This window comes from Gadus macrocephalus, chromosome 18, assembly GCF_031168955.1.
Source record: "Gadus macrocephalus chromosome 18, ASM3116895v1".
Taxonomy (NCBI): Eukaryota; Metazoa; Chordata; class Actinopteri; order Gadiformes; family Gadidae; genus Gadus; species Gadus macrocephalus.
Window position 1 is genome coordinate 4,239,475 of NC_082399.1, and position 21,096 is coordinate 4,260,570.

The following is a 21,096-nucleotide window of genomic DNA, read 5'->3' on the forward strand; positions in this document are numbered from 1 at the left end:
ATGGTATGGAGTTATTGAAACTTACGTGTAAAAAAGACTAGAAATTGAATGTTTATTTTTAAGCCTCGAAAGTTGCACTGGGTGCCTTTAAGGTTAGGGTAACGCTAAGGGTAAGACACAAAGTGTTTTTGCAACACAATATTTCACAATAACAAATTCCAAAGTTTTGATGACTCCAGTAGGAAACTTAAGATACCTAGAGAAATGCGTGAGTGCTCACAAAACATCAACAAGTCAGCAGTGTGGTACAGGGGTGATCATTTCTGATATACAGTACAAAAGCTGAAACTATTAGCCAGGAGTGGGAAAGATGCAGACGCAGACGTGGGAAGCAAGACGCACCAACACAGTTGCCTGTTGCAAAATGGTTCAGAGTTTAATATAAATAGTTAGGGTTAGCTGGTATGGCGTTATCTGGTATGGCTATAGTCTAATGTTAGCTTAGTTCGTGTTGTTTCGTCATGTTAATCGCTAGTAATAGTAAGTAATTTGTAGAAATATAGCCTATCATCACAGACTGTAGGAATGTCACCCACCCTCCATCGCGTACGAGTCTGACGCTCGTAATCTGTCGTGCAAGGGAGTTCGTGCACACTGCACAGATCCCTGAGACAAACGGCTACGCGCACACATGCAAACCCATAGCGAGTGACGTAGGACGTAAAGTCCCGCCCAGGTCGAAGTGGCGTCAATTTAGATGAGAGAGTCCCGTAGAGGGGGGGGGGGGGGGGGTCAAGGTGAGGGTAGATGGGGGGGTCAAGGTGAGGGTAGAGGGGGGGGGGGGGTCAAGGTGAGGGTAGGGGGGGGGGGTCAAGGTGAGGGTAGGGGGGGGGGGTCAAGGTGAGGGTAGAGGGGGGGGGGGGGTCAAGGTGAGGGTAGAGGGGGGGGGGGGTCAAGGTGAGGGTAGAGGGGGGGGGTCAAGGTGAGGTTAGAGGGGGGGGTCAAGGTGAGGGTAGAGGGGGGGGTCAAGGTGAGGGTAGAGGGGGGGGTCAAGGTGAGGGTAGAGGGGGGGGTCAATATGAGGGTAGAGGGGGGGGTCAATATGAGGGTAGAGGGGGGGGTCAAGATGAGGGTAGAGGGGGGGGGTCAAGATGAGGGTAGAGGAGGGGGGTCAAGATGAGGGTAGGGGGGGTCAAGATGAGGGTAGGGGGGGTCAAGGTGAGGGTAGGGGGGGGTCAAGGTGAGGGTAGGGGGGGTCAAGGTGAGGGTAGAGGGGGGGGTCAAGGTGAGGGTAGAGGGGGGGTCAAGGTGAGGGTAGAGGGGGGGGGTCAAGGTGAGGGTAGAGGGGGGGGTCAAGGTGAGGGTAGAGGGGGGGTCAAGGTGAGGGTAGAGGGGGGGGTCAAGGTGAGGGTAGAGGGGGGGTCAAGGTGAGGGTAGAGGGGGGGGTCAAGGTGAGGGTAGAGGGGGGGGGTCAAGGTGAGGGTAGAGGGGGGGGTCAAGGTGAGGGTAGAGGGGGGGGGTCAAGGTGAGGGTAGAGGGGGGGGGGTCAAGGTGAGGGTAGAGGTCGAGGGTAGGGTAGATGTGTATAGGTTATCTCATTATGGTCAGTATTAAACATCACATAATGCACAACATGCAGAAAAAGCCACACAACCAGGTAGAATTTGTTATATACGATTTTATATAAACACCACGAGTATACATTTTATAAAATCGTTTGCACATTGAAACATTTTGGGAAGCGATTTGTCCGATCCCATTTTTATCACAAAGCGTGTATCGTGAATCCAGCGCAGCCATCTGTCCCTAACTCTGTCCCTAACACTGAACCCCGACGCCTTGAAGGACAAGGAACCCTCCCACCGTGGGGAGGAAGGAACCCTCGATGGAACACGCTAGGTGCATCCAAACGTGCAACAGATGGTGAGAAGGTCACGTTGCGTGAGTGTGGAGGAGATGAATCCACAGGCCAAAGTCCTGTTGTGTGAGTGTGGAGGAGATGAATCCACAGGCCAAAGTCCTGTTGTGTGAGTGTGGAGGAGATGAATCCACAGGCCAAAGTCCTGTTGTTTGAGTGTGGAGGAGATGAATCCACAGGCCAGCGATGAGTGGCGGTTGTTGATCACTGAAATGTGGACAGAGGAAAACAGCATATTGTTCAGTTGACTGTCTAGGTAGTGTCACGTTATCAAAAGGTTATTACACCTGTAGTCAATGAACACGATATCCATGTCATCTTCAGCAGTGGGATACTGACCTAAGGGACTCCAGCTGGTCAGAGATACAGGCTTGACGCAGCTCAGGTCTGTCTGTCCCAGACTGGACACAGCATTTCAACTGCACCTTACAAAGACGGATGATATGAATACAAAAGGACACAACGATTCAGTTATCTGGCAGACCGTCCGAGCCAAAGAGTCTTGGTGAATTCAGAAGTGCGCCATGCCATGTAGTCTGAGAACTCAGGGGTGGAACCCAGCACCATTTGATGGAGAGCCCAACACCCCATCCTGCCCCGTTAAGAGTTCCATCAGCAACAGACTCACCTTCCAGATGCATGGCTCCTTCAGCTCTCTCCTCAGTGGATATCCCCTTGGAGTCGGGTGTCACTCGCCCCACCCTGACGTCCTTCACCAGGCAGGTCCTCCATCACCTCCCTATCCCTGTTTGGGGACAAACGGGGCCGTTTGGCCTCAATGTCTGGGCACAATCAAAGTGGTAGTTTGATGGTCCGACATCAGTGGTAGTTTGCTATAATGTCTGGTAGTAAACTGTTGTTTCCCAGTACAAGTCATGTTCAGTTCATGCAAACATACCAGTACTACTTGTTGGCAGGCAGACTCATGGTTCTCCAGGTGCACGGCTCCTCCATCAGCTCTCCTCAGCCAAGGACTCCTGGTCTGTGTAAACAGTGGTGGTAGATGAGCAATTTGGGGGGGGGGGGGGGGTATTCTTGTGACGCCCGGTTTAAACCAAAGCCCTGGCTGGAGTGTTAATGAGGGCATTAAATATGATTCGTTTTATTCTTTCCAACTTGCATAGAAACTAAAGCAAATGCAAAGCAGCTATAGTTTGTAATCTTTTAAGTCAGAACACTGAAATATTCTAGTTGATGAAAATGCTGCTCAGTTCCATAAATAATTGAATCACTTAGTTCTGATCGTCACATGACTGAACACAATGATGACCCACAGCTGTCCTTTACCTTCCAGAGACCTCTGCAGTCGCATCGTAGCGATCGTAGATCCGAGCGGATCCTGGTGGGTCAGCGATACAATCAGGATATGAAAAAAAAAAAAACATTCTCACACCTCAGTAGACAGTTTTTCTTAATTTTAAAAGGGGACATTATACCACCAGGTGCGAGTGTGATTAGCCTTACAAGCCGTTTCCAAAATCTGACACATATTACATCACTACTGGGCGTGTACACCTAGATCTGTGCTGGATAGATGAGCAACGTTTACTTCGGTCCACTGGGTAGGCTGGTAGAATGATCTGTACAGCACAGATCTAGGTGGACACGCCCACTAGTGATGTCATATGGGGCAGATTTTCCAAACCGCTTGCTAATCACACTCACACCTGGTGGTATAATACTTCCCCTTTACAGAATAACAACTTTCAGAACTCATGTGAGAAATCAGACGCTGCGGCCTCACATGGAGAGCAAAATTGTGAGTGAATAAATCCTGTTCACTCACAGCTCCATTAACCCAGCGACTTTTTTCTCAAAATCATTCTGATCAAAACGATGGCTGAAGAGACCGATGTAGGGCTGGTGGAGTGGCTAGTCTAGCAGCCTACTCCTTCACATTGAGGTGGCAGTGTAAGGTATAATAACCTCAGGGTCGGCTGTCCTTGCCCCCCCACCGAGGAGGGACGTCCTTCACCAGCGGGTCCTCAGCACGGCTCCATCACCACCCCTCCATCACAGAGTCCTGGTCTGGAGCAAAAAGCAGGGAATTTGCCTCATGTCCACCATGTTCAGTTCATGCAAACCTGTGCAAACCAGTACCACCTGTTGGCAGGTAGATTCATGGTCGTCCTCCAGATGCAGTTCCTCCATCAGCCAAGGGCATCGGGTCTGTAACAAACAGGGGTGGTAGTTGAGCAGTGGGTGGGATTATTCTTTGGACGCCTCTTTTAAACCATTCTGAACCAAAGTACTGGCTTTTGGTGTAAAATGTAGAGGAATAGAAGACACTGCAAGTTAAAAAAATAAATAAGAACCATGCACACACTTGAAAATGTGTTATGCAGGAGAATGGTAGAACATTCTGTGAATTCAACAGCACACATTTGAAATTTGACTGTTAACATTATTCAAACAGTCTTCTGCCTCAGCTGAAACTCAATATTTAAAACAAACGATAAAACTTGTAGAATTCTTGTACCAGTAGCGTAGACTCTAGCCTTCACATTGAGGGGTTAGAGTCTCAATAAAACTTCACCGATGGCTCCATTAAGCCAAGGACGGTTTTCTCTAAATCTGCCATATTAGATGACGGCTGAAGTAACCGATTTTAGAACAGAAACTGTTCAGTAGCAGTGAGTGATAATCAATTTAGAGACTGGCTGCATTCACCCCGACATCATTCTTAAGGCAGGACCTCCGTCCACCATGGCTCCGTCGGCTCTCGACCACCATGGCTCCGTCGGCTCTCGTCCACCATGGCTCCGTCGGCTCTCGTCCACCATGGCTCCGTCGGCTCTCGTCCACCATGGCGCCGTCGGCTCTCGTCCACCATGGCGCCGTCGGCTCTCGTCCACCATGGCGCCGTCGGCTCTCGTCCACCATGGCGCCGTCGGCTCTCGTCCACCATGGCTCCGTCGGCTCTCCTCAATCAGTCCTCCTCCTCCACCAACGTGTCCTGACCTAACATCAAACGGCAGTAGTTGGGTCCAAAATCAGCCATATTAGATGACGGCTGAAGTAACCGATTTTAGAACAGAAACCGTTCAGTAGCAGTGAGTGATAATCAAACTAGAGACTGGCTGCATTCACCCCGACATCATTCTTAAGGCAGGACCTCCACCACGGCTCGTCCATCGGCTCTCGTCCACCATGGCGCCGTCGGCTCTCGTCCACCATGGCGCCGTCGGCTCTCGTCCACCATGGCTCCGTCGGCTCTCGTCCACCATGGCTCCGTCGGCTCTCGTCCATCAGCCCTCCTCCTCCACCAACGCGTCCTGACCTAACATCAAACGGCAGCAGTTGGGTCCAAAATCTGGTAACAAAGCCGGGGAGGTCAAACCTTCACACCCTTGCATTTGTAAAGGGGAAAAAATATCTAACTTCAAGCTTACAAGTTGACTCGTTGAGAAATGTATAAACTACTACTGTCAGAATGAAAATCTGAGAAAGATAATAAAAAATAGTCAACCTCTGCAATTAGTTTCAGAGCGGCTTGGTGATGGTTACCCTGGTCCACCCTGCTGCCCCATTACTGGTCCAGGTAGTGGGGTTACCCTCTGGTACTGAACCATCATAATCAAGCACATGAACATCCAATATACATCCTTTTAACACAAAAATCAACATTGATCGAAAGCCACTTACACCGATAGAGCCTGGTTCAACAGCTCGTCCACATCTCCTCCCACCGACCACGCTGCAGAGATCACTGAGAAGATCATAATGTTATAAAAGATGGGTAAATACTGTGAGAATCAATGTGAGAAATCAGACGCTGCAGCCTCACATGGAGAGCAAAATTGTGAGTGAATAAATCCTGTTCACTCACAGCTCCCTAAACCCAGCGACTTTTTTCTCAAAATCATTCTGATCAAAACGATGGCTGAAGAGACCGATGTAGGGCTGGTGGAGTGGCTAGTCTAGCAGCCTACTCCTTCACATTGAGGTGGCAGTGTAAGGTATAATCACCTCAGGGTCGGCTGTCCTTGCCCCCCCACGAGGGACGTCCTTCACCAGCGGGTCCTCAGCACGGCTCCATCACCACCCCTCACAGAGTCCTGGTCTGGAGCAAAAAGCAGGGAATTTGCCTCATGTCCACCATGTTCAGTTCATGCAAACCAGTACCACCTGTTGGCAGGTAGATTCATGGTCGTCCTCCAGATGCAGTTCCTCCATCAGCCAAGGGCATCGGGTCTGTAACAAACAGGGGTGGTAGTTGAGCAGTGGGTGGGATTATTCTTTGGACGCCTCTTTTAAACCATTCTGAACCAAAGTACTGGCTTTTGGTGTAAAATGTAGAGGAATAGAAGACACTGCAAGTTAAAAAAATAAATAAGAACCATGCACACACTTGAAAATGTGTTATGCAGGAGAATGGTAGAACATTCTGTGAATTCAACAGCACACATTTGCAATTTGACTGTTAACATTATTAAAACAGTCTTCTGCCTCAGCTGAAACTCAATATTTAAGACAAACGATAAAACGTGTAGAATTCTTGTACCAGTAGCGTAGACTCTAGCCTTCACATTGAGGGGTTAGAGTCTCAATAAAACTTCACTGATGGCTCCATTAAGCCAAGGACGGTTTTCTCTAAATCTGCCATATTAGATGACGGCTGAAGTAACCGATTTTAGAACAGAAATCGTTCAGTAGCAGTGAGAGTCATAATCAATTTAGAGATTGGCTGCATTCACCCTGACATCATTCTTAAGGCAGGACCTCCACCACGGCTCCTCCATCGGCTCTCGTCCACCATGGCTCCGTCGGCTCCCGTCCACCATGGCTCCGTCGGCTCTCGTCCACTATGGCTCCGTCGGCTCTCGTCCACCATGGCTCCGTCGGCTCTCGTCCACCATGGCTCCGTCGGCTCTCGTCCATCAGCCCTCCTCCTCCACCAACGCGTCCTGACCTAACATCAAACGGCAGTAGTTGGGTCCAAAATCTGGTAACAATGCCGGGGAGGTCAAACCTGCACACCCTTGCATTTGTAAAGGGGGAAAAAATATCAAATTTCCTTAAGTTTACAAGTTGACTCGTTGAGAAATGTATAAACTACTACTGTCAGAATGAAAATCTGAGAAAGATAATAAAAAATAATCAGCCTCAACAAATAGTTTCAGAGCGGCTTGGTGATGGTTACCCTGGTCCACCCTGCTGCCCCATTACTGGTCCAGGTAGTGGGGTTACCCTCTGGTCCCCAGCCTCAGGTCCACCCAGCTGTGTTGTACAATATTTAACTAAACCTTGGGAGACGACGTGCCATTTCTAAACTGCTGTAAATTAGCTTTATTAATCAACTACATTTACATTGAGGGCATTTAGCAAATGCTTTTAACCAAAGCGATGAGTACATTTTTCAGAAGGAGAAGCAATAAATTAGACATAGGTTGGACGTCTTCAGGAAGCGGACTCCCAAACACTAAATCAAGGTACTGAACCATCATAATCAAGCACATTAACATCCAATATACATCCTTTTAACACAAAAATCAACATTGATCGAAAGACACTTACACCGATAGAGCCTGGTTCAACAGCTCGGCCACATCGCCTTCCACCGACCACGCTGCAGAGATCACTGAGAAGATCATAATGTTATAAAAGATGGGTAAATACTGTGGGAAACAATGTGAGAAATCAGGCGCTGCAGCCTCACATGGAGAGCAAAATTGTGAGTGAATAAATCCTGTTCACTCACAGCTCCATTAACCCAGGGACTTTTTTCTCAAAATCATTCTGATCAAAACGATGGCTGAAGAGACCGATGTAGGGCTGGTGGAGTGGCTAGTCTAGCAGCCTCCTCCTTCACATTGAGGTGGCAGTGTAAGGTATAATCACCTCAGGGTCGGCTGTCCTTGCCCCCCCACGAGGGACGTCCTTCACCAGCGGGTCCTCAGCACGGCTCCATCACCACCCCTCCATCACCCAGTCCTGGTCTGGGGCAAACAGCAGGGAATTTGCCTCATGTCCACCATGTTCAGTTCATGCAAACCAGTGCAAACCAGTACCACCTGTTGGCAGGTAGATTCATGGTCGTCCTCCAGATGCAGTTCCTCCATCAGCCAAGGCCATCGGGTCTGTAACAAACAGGGGTGGTAGTTGAGCAGTGGGTGGGATTATTCTCTGGAAGCCTCTTTTAAACCATTGTGAACCAAAGTACTGGCTTTTGGTGTAAAATGTAGAGGAATAGAAGACACTGCAAGTTAAAACAAATAAATAAGAACCATGCACACGCTTGGAAATGTGTTATGCAGGAGAATGGTAGAACATTCTGTGAATTCAACAGAACACATTTGAAATTTGACTGTTAACATTATTAAAACAGTCTTCTGCCTCAGCTGAAACTCAATATTTAAAAAACGATAAAACTTGTAGAATTCTTGTACCAGTAGCGTAGACTCTAGCCTTCACATTGAGGGGTTAGCGTCTCAATAAAACTTCACTGATGGCTCCATTAAGCCAAGGACGGTTTTCTCTAAATCTGCCACGTTAGATGACGGCTGAAGTAACCGATTTTAGAACAGAAACCGTTCAGTAGCAGTGAGAGTGATAATCAATTTAGAGACTGGCTGCATTCACCCCGACATCATTCTTAAGGCAGCACCTCCAACACGGCTCCTCCATCGGCTCTCGTCCACCATGGCGCCGTCGCCTCTCGTCCACCATGGCGCCGTCGCCTCTCGTCCACCATGGCGCCGTCGGCTCTCGACCACCATGGCGCCGTCGCCTCTCGACCACCATGGCGCCGTCGGCTCTCGACCACCATGGCGCCGTCGGCTCTCGTCCACCATGGCTCCGTCGGCGCTCGTCCACCATGGCTCCGTCGGCGCTCGTCCACCATGGCTCCATCGGCTCTCGTCCACCATGGCTCCATCGGCTCTCCTCCATCAGCCCTCCTCCTCCACCAACGCGTCCTGACCTAACATCAAACGGCAGTAGTTGGGTCCAAAATCTGGTAACAAAGCCGGGGAGGTCAAACCTGCACACCCTTGCATTTGTAAAGGGGAAAAAATATCCAACTTCAAGTTTACAAGTTAACTCGTTGAGAAATGTATAAACTACTACTGTCAGAATGAAAATCTGAGAAAGATAATAAAAAATAATCAGCCTCAACAAATAGTTTCAGAGCGGCTTGGAGATGGTTACCCTGGTCCACCCTGCTGCCCCATTACTGGTCCAGGTAGTGGGGTTACCCTCTGGTCCCCAGCCTCAGGTCCACCCAGCTGTGTTGTACAATATTTAACTAAACCTTGGGAGACGACGTGCCATTACTAAACTGCTGTAAATTAGCTTTATTAATCAACTACATTTACATTGAGGGCATTTAGCAGATGCTTTTAACCAAAGCGATGAGTACATTTTTCAGAAGGAGAAGCAATAAACTAGACACAGGTTGGACGTCTTCAGGAAGCGGACTCCCAAACACTAAATCAAGGTACTGAACCATCATAATCAAGCACATGAACATCCAATATACACCCTTTTAACACAAAAATCAACATTGATCGAAAGCCACTTACACCGATAGAGCCTGGTTCAACAGCTCGTCCACATCTCCTCCCACCGACCACGCTGCAGAGATCACCGAGAAGATCATAATGTTATAAAAGATGGGTAAATACTGTGGGAATCAATGTGAAAGCTTCAATATCAAACACTCGCATGTGCGGTTGGATCGACATCTTCTGCATCATACAGGATCAGGACTGCAAGGCCTAGAGTTTCCCCCGTCTGTTGGCACAACATTCATCCATTTAAAAACACCACGACGCGCTTTACATCACTGCCTCACCAAGAATAAACTGAACATCAATATAAGAGTTCTTGGTCACCACGTATCTTAGTTGCCTTGTGCCTAGTTTGATTTATTCAAAAGTCAAAGGTTTATGGTAGCATTTGCACAACAATTAACTTACTTTTCTAAACAGCTATACCATTTGATAATACGTGAATAAGCACACTTACATTTAACCCTTCCTTTTGTTTATGAAGTCTAGCAGAAACTATATTGAGCAGATCACAGCCCAGATATTTAGAACACTAGCAATATCAATAGTAATTTAAATAGTAAAATGATACTTAGCCACATTCAGCTGCTGGGTTGTTGAAGAACTAAAAAGCCGTAGTAGGTAAATGCCGTCGTCTCCATCTTTTACGCAACCCGATAATGTATACGCAGAAAATCGAGAGTTGATTGTAGAGCGCAGTTATCAAAGTAGTTTGCGGTATTTTGTGGGATAATTAAAAAATATATATATTTTAAGAGTGCCCTTCCTAATTTCTAGTGCATAAGGATTTACCAATAATCGCAGATGGTTACCGATAGAAATGGGGCACTGCCAGATTACCTTAATTGGGTACGCTCATTAGTTATGAGGTTTACGCAAATGCCAATATTGATAGTACTGCCAGACGCCATAATAAGGTGAGGATGACATAACGCAATTGCCAATCCTAATCGTACTGCCAGTTATCCTCCCAGGTGACTCAACATCCACCACACAGTACTGCAGCATTAGAGCTTCACAGACTGCACAAAACTAACTACCAACCTCTACAGAAACCCCAAGCCCCGTCATACTGGAATCGTAACGTTCCAGTACGAACCATCCCCAAGTAACGTAACCAGCACCTCACCTTGAGCTGAAAGACGATGAAGATCTTGTGGTCGTCTCATTGCAAAATACAGCCAACAGACTTACCTTGAGGCGATCTGGTAGTTTGTTGCTGTTGGTTTATGTACAAAAAAATTTGACTAAACATTTCAGTTACCCCATTTAACTAATTATCTACCAATTAACAATGCTTGCCAGTGTACAAAAAAAGCGAACTAATCCGTCTTTTGGCTACTTCCTCGCTTCACATCGCATGAGCATTGTCATATTGATCCGGGTGTGGTCTGAGTGGCCAGAGATGCATGTTAGGATACTGTGCTGTCTGAAGTCTACTGTTCTGTAGACGTGCCCCCCTCCGGAGAAACAGTGTTCAAAAGGGCTGTTGCATCAGTTACATGACCTGGAACATCCGTCAAGACTGACAGGGACTCCCCAAGGAGAGACGCCATGGGTAGGATGTGAGGGCTCTTTCTCAGCGACTAGAATACACCACAGCGCCTACGGGAGGGAACCATTGCACACATTTCAATATTCCTCTTCATAGATCTTGCAGCCCCAGTGAGGATTTATTTTCCTCCTCAGCTGAAGAAGAGCTTGGTTACAGCATGAAGAGAACCCTAGTTGGGATGTTACCAAGATGGTTTCTGATTCAAAGGGGGACCCAACTCCCAGGTCCAGCTAGCATCGACAAATGCATTACAATTCAGCCCAAGAAAATCGTATATAATAAGTGCGTATCACCATGTCATCACGCTCACACATGGTATGCCTCGTCACCCTGATCACACCCGAATGAAGAACCCCAGGCCAGGTAGAACCCTGACCACATGAACAACCAGGCCAGGTAGAACCCTGACCACATGAACAACCAGGCCAGGTAGAACCCTGACCACATGAACAACCAGGTAAAACCCTGACTGCATGAAGAACCAGGCCAGGTAGAACCCTGACCACATGAACAACCAGGCCAGGTAGAACCCTGACCACATGAACAACCAGGCCAGGTAGAACCCTGACCACATGAACAACCAGGCCAGGTAGAACACTGACCACATGAACAACCAGGCCAGGCAGAACCCTGACCACATGAACAACCAGGCCAGGCAGAACCCTGACCGCATGAACAACCAGGCCAGGCAGAACCCTGACCGCATGAACAACCAGGCCAGGCAGAACCCTGACCGCATGAACAACCAGGCCAGGTAGAACCCTGACCGCATGAACAACCAGGCCAGGTAAAACCCTGACCGCATGAACAACCAGGCCAGGTAGAACCCTGACCGCATGAACAACCAGGCCAGGTAGAACCCTGACCGCATGAACAACCAGGCCAGGTAGAACCCTGACCGCATGAACAACCAGGCCAGGCAGAACCCTGACCGCATGAACAACCAGGCCAGGTAAAACCCTGACCACATGAACAACCAGGCCAGGTAGAACCCTGACCGCATGAACAACCAGGCCAGGTAGAACCCTGACCGCATGAACAACCAGGCCAGGTAGAACCCTGACCACATGAACAACCAGGCCAGGTAAAACCCTGACCACATGAACAACCAGGCCAGGTAGAACCCTCGCCATGCCCACCTGAAGAGCCACAGGCAGTCCAGTTGTTTTCCTTCAGACTCAAACTCTTCCGCTTTGATGAGCCTGAGAACAGGGACGGGATTTGATGGAAGTGGTGAGAAGGTAATCTGATTAGGTCACCCCAGTGGTGGGATGGTAGGTATCGGACATCCCAGTAGTTGGTAGGATTCAGACATCCCAGTAGTTGGTAGGTTTCAGACATCCCAGTAGTTGGTAGGTTTCAGACATCCCAGTAGTTGGTAGGTTTCAGACATCCCAGTAGTTGGTAGGTTTCAGACATCCCAGTAGTTGGTAGGTTTCAGACATCCCAGTAGTTGGTAGGTTTCAGACATCCCAGTAGTTGGTAGGTTTCAGACATCCCAGTAGTTGGTAGGTTTCAGACATCCCAGTAGTTGGTAGGTTTCAGACATCCCAGTAGTTGGTAGGTTTCAGACATCCCAGTAGTTGGTATAGGTTTCAGACATCCCAGTAGTTGGTATAGGTTTCAGACATCCCAGTAGAACTTGGTAGGTATCGGACATCCAAGTAGTTGGTAGGTATCGGACGTCCCAGTAGTTGGTAGGTAGGTCATGAACGGACCAGACCTTGAACAGAGCAGGGATTGGTTGGTAGGTCTTTACAGTAGGATTCTCCTCATCCCATAATAACAGCAGGCCGATGAGCCCTCTGCTGGCTCAGATGCAAGCCTTTCTCAGGCTGAACTGCAGAGTAATGGAGGAGGCCAGCTGATCCTGGTAGTTCGGTCCTCTTAAATCAGAACCTATCGCGGTAAGATCCCACCAAGGACCCTTTTCGTGACTGCAGCTGTGCTCTACTCCAGCTGCGGAGGTAGAGAAACCGTAGCTACGGCTTCAAGATGTATGGTGGGCAACGTTGAAATGTGCTCCATGGTTCTCTAGAGAAGGACCGAGGTGGTGTTCTAGTCGTTGAGGAAGAGCCCTCACATCTCATCCCCGGGCGTTTCTCCTTTAGGTGAGAGCCTGTCACCATCTTGAATGACATCCCAGTTCATGTAAATGACTTCACAACCACCTCTTACACATGCCTTCACCTGAAGGGGGCAAGTCTACAGAGCTGGAGGCTTCAGACAGCGCAGAACCCTAGCATGCATCTCTGATCACTCAATCCGAACCCCTAATCAGTATGGTAACTCATGTGACGTGATGCAAAGTTCAGGAAGTAGTGGCGAAGCATGTTGAAAGAAAATCTAGACAAAACCTTGGAGTATGTTTTGGCTGCATTCTGAGAAACCGTTACTATTCTCACAATTCACTTGGAACCTATACTACACCCCTTCTAACACAGCATTGACACATGTTCAAACTAAACAGGTAATTAGCCCACGTACCAACAAAAAACATTATTTAAATCATTCACCTTTCCACCTCAGCCAACGAGGAGGCCAAAACAATGCCCCAGCATAAAGAGGAAATATAAGGACTTACAGTTCGCAGTTTCTTCTTCATGGTTCAGTTTTGATACTCACAGAATCACTTTCTCCTCCTTGACCTGTGAAGTAACGGAACGAGCAGATTCGTTTTAGTGCTCAAACCACACCACTGAGGCAAAGTTGATTCAAGCTAACTTAATTTAAATTAATCATGCATTCCTTTCCCCAAATATTGGCACCAATCTTCTCCAAACGACAGTCCTTTAACCTGTAGAAACTTCATTAAAACTTGATACTAATCTTTTTTTTTTTACTTTATTTTGGCAGTTGTGTATAGTTTAGCTGCATCTAGACTAATATACTTGAAAGAAATATATCAAATTCTTAAGGGTTTTAACTTTTAATTTGTTTTGTTTTTAAAAGGCAAAAATCCACCTAATAAAACGATCAAGGGCTTAATAAAAAACATGATTTGGCAAACGCATCAGACTCTATAGAAGTATTAAATCAGCCCACACAACTAGCACATTGAATCCACATTTAACCACACCACCTGAATGAATAAATGGCCTATAACCACGCAAAAACACTACAAATGATGTCCAATTACATCAAGAACCAACATTAAACATCAAGTAAGCCTAGTAGGAAAATAAACGTTCTACTCACAGCAGGTCCAGATGTGGTGGTCCGTTTTACTTCGAAAAGCGTTCGTAACAAGAACTGTCATTTGTCACACAAAACCGGGAAACTCCAACCAAGTTCTACTCCTAAAGTATACACCACCGTACCTGGGAGACGTTAGACGGTTAGTGGGGAGACCGACCTGCTTAGTTTGGCTTACTGAGCAGCAGACAGGTAAGTTAGAGATGACTGAGCACGAGTCGCCACATGCAGGTGAACTCATTAGCGCGGAGCGTGGCACTAATTAGTTAAACCACGTGCAGATGCGACCCAGCGGGTTGCCTTGTTAACGGATATGCAACCACGCAAATACAATCCGCCGCCACGTGTCGCATTCATATATTTATTTATTTATTTATTTATTATAGATTTATATATCTATATTTATTCATTTATTTATTATACGTGAAGCTATCCGTGGTGGTGAGGAAACGTGCGTGAAGCGCATGCGGCATGCCGCATCTGACAGTACGACGCAACCAGACGCCTGTGAGCGACGCGTCTCTGACATGTGCGTCTCTCTAGGCCGGGGACTCTCTAAATCGATATGGCGAGTGGATAGTGCCTATGGCGAGTGGATATGGCGAGTGGATAGTGCCTATGGCGAGTGGATATGGCGAGTGGATAGTGCCAGAGAATGTCTAATATGAGGAGAACTGGCACTCGCGGGTTAGTTCCGGTTTTCTGGACTGGTTGCAGTAATAATCTTTTGACCACGCGGGGCGCTCGTAGGCGAGTCCCGAATGAATGGGAGCCAACGGGGTTTTATCCTCAGAATCCACTTTTCTCACGATGTAATTTTTTGTCAAGTAATTTGAAAGTTTCTATCAAAGGGTGGGGCTAAGATAATAAACTCAGCTGAATATTGCATTTTTTCAGGTCACGTATCTGTTCTAAAAAGGCGTTAAAAACATGCGATGACGTCACACACTGTAATACTGTCAGAGGTACTGCTTTACGGCAGTTTCTAAAGCACTTCCCTTTTCCCGCAACGATTATGAGCCATTTCTTTCTCCTAAAATAGAAACCTGGATTAGAATCATAATTTTAAGACTGCATCAATTTAGTTTACATCAGTAAACAATCTGCTAGAGAGCAGTGTTCTGTTGTTCTCCTCATGCCTCTTCCTTTCTTGATCTACAGTCGGACCTTGATGCTGTGACAACGGACAAGTTTTCTTCCTCTGTCCTTTTCCCCTGCCTCTGTTCAGTATGTTCAGTGTTGTTAAATCATTTCTCTTTTTTTTTTATTAGTTACTGTTCTTATTGTGTTCTTGTTAGTGTGATGTTTGAATAAACTTGCCTGTTGCAATGTTGGTATAATGTTTGTATAATTACTGTTATACAACTGTTACTGTTTCAATGTGACCCAGACCATATTTCTCATTTAACAAACATGTGTAGCTATAATGTGTTGCATGGCAGAGCAATTATATTCAATGGCTTAAAACAAACCTATCTGTAAAGATCAGTGAATGCATAGAAATCAATGACAAGTGGTGTAGATGGTTTTCCCTCTGTGCAAGGTCATTAGCCCAAGTCCTACAAATAAATAACGACTGTAATAGCAGATGTTGAAGTTGTTAAATCGTTAACTAACCATTTGTATGGAACAATCGGTTAAGGTGAGTTAAGTGCTTGAGTCTCGACACTTTAGAGAATGTCTAGCGCGCAACTTGAATAAGCCATGTGCGATATTACCCGGGCTCCAGCGCAACTTTCCTGCAGGTGAAGCCTCAGGTAGCCTAGGACCATTCATACAGGAGCAAGCAAGAACGTTACCTTTTTCTGTCCTTGGGAAACGAAAAGACGGACAATCCGTTTCCACTGTAAGTGCAGTTTATCATTGCACATTTACGAGGCATTTCTTTTTTAAACTATCTTTATTTTCGAAAAATAGACAATGACAGATTAAATGATATTGAGCGGGATATTGACTATTATTTAAGGTGGTCATACCGTACCTACCATGTCCTATAACACATTGAACATTGAACACAAGAAATGGAAGAAATTCCATTTATGCCCATGTACTTTCACCATACTATCTAAAAAATAAAAGGGCCTGCAGGAGAATATAAATACAGTACGCAAAAATTTAGTTAACACGTTTCTGATTGCTCTTCAGCTTCAGATGCCGTCAAGAGGGCTCTCTGGTCGTAATCAGTCGCAAGTCCGTCCCTGACCAATCAGCATTCATTAGCAGAATGCTAGCGTGTATGGCCAACAACGGCCCAAACTGTAAGAAATCGAAAGGACATAAGTACTCACTCATTTGACTTTTGCACCATAATCTATATTGAACTTGCGGAATCTACAATAAAATGTGCGATATTTCAACGACAAGCAGGTGAAAGAGGCATAATTAGCCGTTTAGCCCCATCGACTCCCATTCAATCTGGACTCGCCCGCGATCACCCCCAGTGGATGTCTCATGGAACTACAACCAAAATCGGTACAATGGGGCGTATTAAGGCTCGATTCCACCGGAGGCGTACGCGCCGCGGGACGGCTGCGCCGCGGTCACCGCTGCTGATCGCTTCCACTATAATCAATGAGACCATTTCCACCGGGCGCGCCGCGGAACGTTTCAGCAGCGTCCCAGGAGCGGCGTGCCGCGCCGTGGCGCTATCTTCCCGTCCAATTCTATTTTTGCCGCGAGCCGCTGCTAAACCGCGTCAATTTCGACAGAGCAGGTCGAGCCGGGCAGGAAGTGAAAAGTAAAAGCCATAGAGCATCCGGTCAATTTTCAAAATAAAACGCAATACTCAGCTCATGTAACTTCACATCAACATTATTACGTCATGACCGGTGGGTCTCAGAGGGTCGGCAACATGGACGACGAGAGACTCATTGTCGAAGTTCAGCAACATGAAGTCATTTATGTACCAAATCATCCTTTTTATAAGGAAAATGTCAGAAAAGACAAAGCGTGGTATTTAATTGCAATAGTTTTGGGAGTGGAAGGTGAGTACATTAGGTTTAGGATTATCACGTGATCTCGTGATCTCGCGTGAATATGGCTGGCTCGCAAGGCAGCGCTACGCTGCCGTTACGCGCCCGGTAGGAATGGACGCAGAGCAGAGGACGCGGCCGTTCCGCGGCGCGTACGCGTCCGGTGGGATCCCGGTGTTAGTGCCCAGGTATGGCAAGCCATCCCCGCCAGAAAGCGGCATCATTTAGACGCGTATCACCTTCATTACGCCGTAAAATACGCCGTAAAATGCAGAAAAACGGCGTATTTTACGCCGTCATGCGCAAAAAAGCGCCGCTTTTTACGCCCGCAAATGAGCCTTTCAAGAGCGCGCGTAAAAAGCGCCGTTTTGAACATCAAAACGCGCGTAAAATACGGCGCTTTTGTGCACATCACAACGCCGTTAAATACGGCGTTTCTATAGTATGCTAATAACCTACGCCCTTCTTTTCTCTCAGCCAATGCATTTGAAGTGTTTGCGCCCAATCGCTGACCAAGACAAGCAGACCAAATCAGTTTAACACAGATCTGCTTTGAGGATTTCTCCTCTCATTTGGCGATAGTTGTAGCGTCATTTAGATACATATATTAGTAAATGCATTTACAACTGTGTGGTTCCCTTGGTACATTTGATAGAGACGCTTGATCTATAGGCAGGAGGTTGTCGGATCGAATCTATTTAATACCGGATTTCTACTTTTGTCAGATGGACACGCTTTTATGATCGCAATGCTTTTTCGTCGGCGAGCCAGACCTCCTGTGTTATAAGTTCCAAAGACAGTGCCTTTTTAGTCAGCCAGCCAGATAATCTCGGTGTCTTGTATAAGTTAATTATATTTAAATTATTATAGCCATCGAGCCTTTATTTTCGTGGAATTATCGTTACATCCTCTCTCGTTCAATCGATATAAATACACAGTGGAAAGGAGTGAGAGGGAGCCACAGTTACAAAAGTGTCAAACAAGCTGTCCTCTAAATCACCATTTCCCTAGGCCTATATGTTTTCAGGCCGACAAATGGTTGAAATAAAGTAACGTTGTGACCCGGCGCATATTAGACTTGTTAAATGCAGAAATGCTTGCTGGCAGTGTCTATTCAGTTTCAACACTCCAATTCCAAAATTATGTTTTCATGTCGTCAAATGCTCGAAATAAAGTCAGGTTGTGACTCGACATCTACTTGACCCAGTCTCACCAATATGCGTACAGATCGCACGGTTTGACACTTTCAAAATGCGTGCAGTACATACGCCAAATGACCATTTCGCGTGCATATGATACGCAAAACCCAGCAACAACATATATTATATTCCCTCAAATATTATAACTTTCAAAACATTGGCCAAAGTGGAATATCTTTTTTATTTGGGCTGCTTCTAGGACATTTTGGGTGGATTTTGAACGGTATGTGGGCAGGACGTTTTTTGCAGGACCTGGCAACCCTGCGCTGTTGCCCGAGGTGGTGAAATGCTCCGGAACAGATCTGGATCCACTATGGCCAAAAGACTTGTATGCCCCCCCTCCCCACTTAAATAAATACTATGGCAGAATAAAGAATAAATTCATGCATTATCATTCCACTTGAACATGTGTTTTTACAGTATAGCGTGGTGGAGGGATGACGTATGTTGGCCAACCCGGAAGCGTCGCCCTGGGTTCCCTTGACAAAAAGCCAACGGGGTTTTCCATTGGATTTTGGATTATTGCAGAAAAAATACCCCCTCAAAAACTGAAAATAAATAAATAAATAAAAATATCCTTGCTCCAAAGAACGAAATGTAAACCAATGCATTCTGAATGGGAGTGTTTCTCCGATTTTTCCATGCTACACAGAACGAAATGTAAACCCATGCAAATAAAGACTTCATGGTCATAATCATTTAAATATCATTAATCTCCTGAGGGTGGTATTCTATTTTTTTCAACGGGGCTGCATCCAGTCACTTGACCGTCATGGTTGCTATGGTGGTTGCTATCGACCGCCCCCTCATACTTACATGGCTCTAAAAACCACGCGGCAAAGGAGCTGCCGTAAATTGTGTTGTTTTTGTCGTAAACTAGGGTCTGATGGTTAAAAAATAGACAGATATTCCAAGGTATCCTTAAAAGGCAGCTTGGATGTTTTTATTTTCTGCAGTTTAGACTTCTTCTATAACCTATTTTTGAAAGCAAAACACCAAGCTCATTGATTTAACGAGGCAGGGTTATTTGAAACAATTTATTCAATAAATATTTGTGAGAGGTCATTCCTTCTCCTGAGTTTGCTTCCTATTTATGTCTAGTGTACAACCCTACTGTCCACAAGCATCACGTAGCCATCCAAACTGCATATCTGAGAATCAGGCCTCTCTTTAATAATGACCAAACGTTATGAGAGAAATACACATTAACTTTTGTCTCATAAGCGGCGTGGTGCCGGCTCCTTTTGACCTTTTGACCCCTGGCTTCTGGGGGAATAGCTGCATCAATTCATTAGTCAATCAGAAGCATGTAAATATCTTCCCGGTGACATAAGAGGGCGAACAAGGTGTCCTTTAACATCTACGCTTCCAGGCGATTACAACGGTGCCACACATGAGCATATTCGAACATGTTTAATGGTAGTAATTAGCTGATCGAAATTGGAGGCCTTAATCAATAATGAGCAGCTATTGATTTGCTTCCCGATAGAAATTTGTGACAAATTACATGTTATTTAGCATCTACACGTTGAGCTGAGTCCAATGACACTGAGCATGACACTCTAGCAAATGGTAACATGTATTTTACATGGTACACCTAGGTCTAGGACATGATCTCGGTGTAGCTAGAGGGCAAGCTTGATCTCATTTGACTCAGCTTAACGTATAGATGCTAAATAACATGTAATTTGTCAAAAATCTCCATCGGGAAGCAAATCTATAGCTGGTCATTATTGATAAAGGCCTCCAAAATCGACAGCTAATTACTACCCCGAAACATATTCAAATATGATCATGTGTGGCACTGTTGCAATCGCCTCGAAACGTAGATGTCAAAGGACACCTTGTTTGCCCCGTTACGGCCCCGGGAAGTTATTTTCATACTTCTAATGGATTGATTCATATTTTAAGGTTCTCGGAGGGAGACTTTAAGATGCTGCAGCAGAAGTGTTGAGACGAAAGATGATATCAAGAAATGTATAGAATATTCCCATTCACATTATTATTCTTCGTCATAACATCCGACCAAACATCCTTTACATTCACAGAGCGAAGATTATGAAAGTCAAGGCCCCCCCTTCCTGAACTCGGGGTCCGACTGGGCCAAGTTTCGGGCAGGAAGGACCCCCCCTTCCTGCCCTCGGGGTCCGACCGGGCCAAGTTTCGGTGCGGGGGTCCCAGTTAGGCCCTAGAATAAGGTATTCAAATTTCAGGGCGGTAAGACCTTCCTATCTCAAAAACTGTTTTTCCACCACATTCTGAACCATTAGGTCTTGCCGGCAACACTTCTGAGGGGCTTTGTCCAAATGACAGTCCATTTGGGAAAACTTTTTTTCTCTAAGGGCTAGAAGTCCAAATCTCGGATATGTCGTTCTCGGGGCCCCGGGAAATGTGTGTAAACATTTTAGCATCCCTAGCTATCTCGAAAAGGCCGGAAAAGGGGCGTGACCTCCAACAGTACAGTAAATGTACGTAAGACAGAGGTTAGTTTCTAGTCCTCATTTTTTGTGGGATGGAGGTGTACATTTGTGGCTTTAGGTGTGTAGACACAGCTGGCCTGTGGCCACGTTTTTGAAGTTTGGGGTCAAAAGGTCAAAAGGAGCCGGCACCACGCCGCTTATGAGATAACAAAAAGTTAATGTGTATTTCTCTAATAACTTTTTGTCATTATTAAAGAGAGGGCTGATTCTCAGATATGCATGTTGGATGGCTAGGGTGTAGGTCTGGGAAGAACTTCAGGCCAAAATCTTGCAAGTGAGCCGCTGGGTGAGGTGCAAAGAGATGGAGCACTTGCTGAGTCATTTCC

General features: G+C 46.3%; 1 long non-coding RNA gene across 4 annotated transcripts; it reads right to left on the bottom strand.

Annotated features, from left to right (window-relative positions):
• Nucleotides 1-1,623: 1,623 nt before the first annotated feature.
• On the bottom strand, nucleotides 1,624-6,230 carry LOC132446626 (uncharacterized). 4 transcript variants are annotated; one of them, XR_009522935.1, is made up of 7 exons: nucleotides 5,987-6,230; nucleotides 5,828-5,921; nucleotides 3,146-3,197; nucleotides 2,757-2,840; nucleotides 2,487-2,603; nucleotides 2,198-2,283; nucleotides 1,624-2,065 (listed from the first exon to the last, which is right to left on the bottom strand). It is a non-coding gene; the product is annotated as an uncharacterized LOC132446626 (long non-coding RNA). The 4 variants fall into 4 exon arrangements; XR_009522934.1 differs by lacking the exon at nucleotides 5,987-6,230 and having other exon boundaries at nucleotides 1,626-2,065; nucleotides 2,198-2,277; nucleotides 5,828-5,975; XR_009522932.1 differs by lacking the exon at nucleotides 5,987-6,230 and having other exon boundaries at nucleotides 1,626-2,065; nucleotides 5,828-5,975.
• Nucleotides 6,231-21,096: the final 14,866 nt, after the last annotated feature.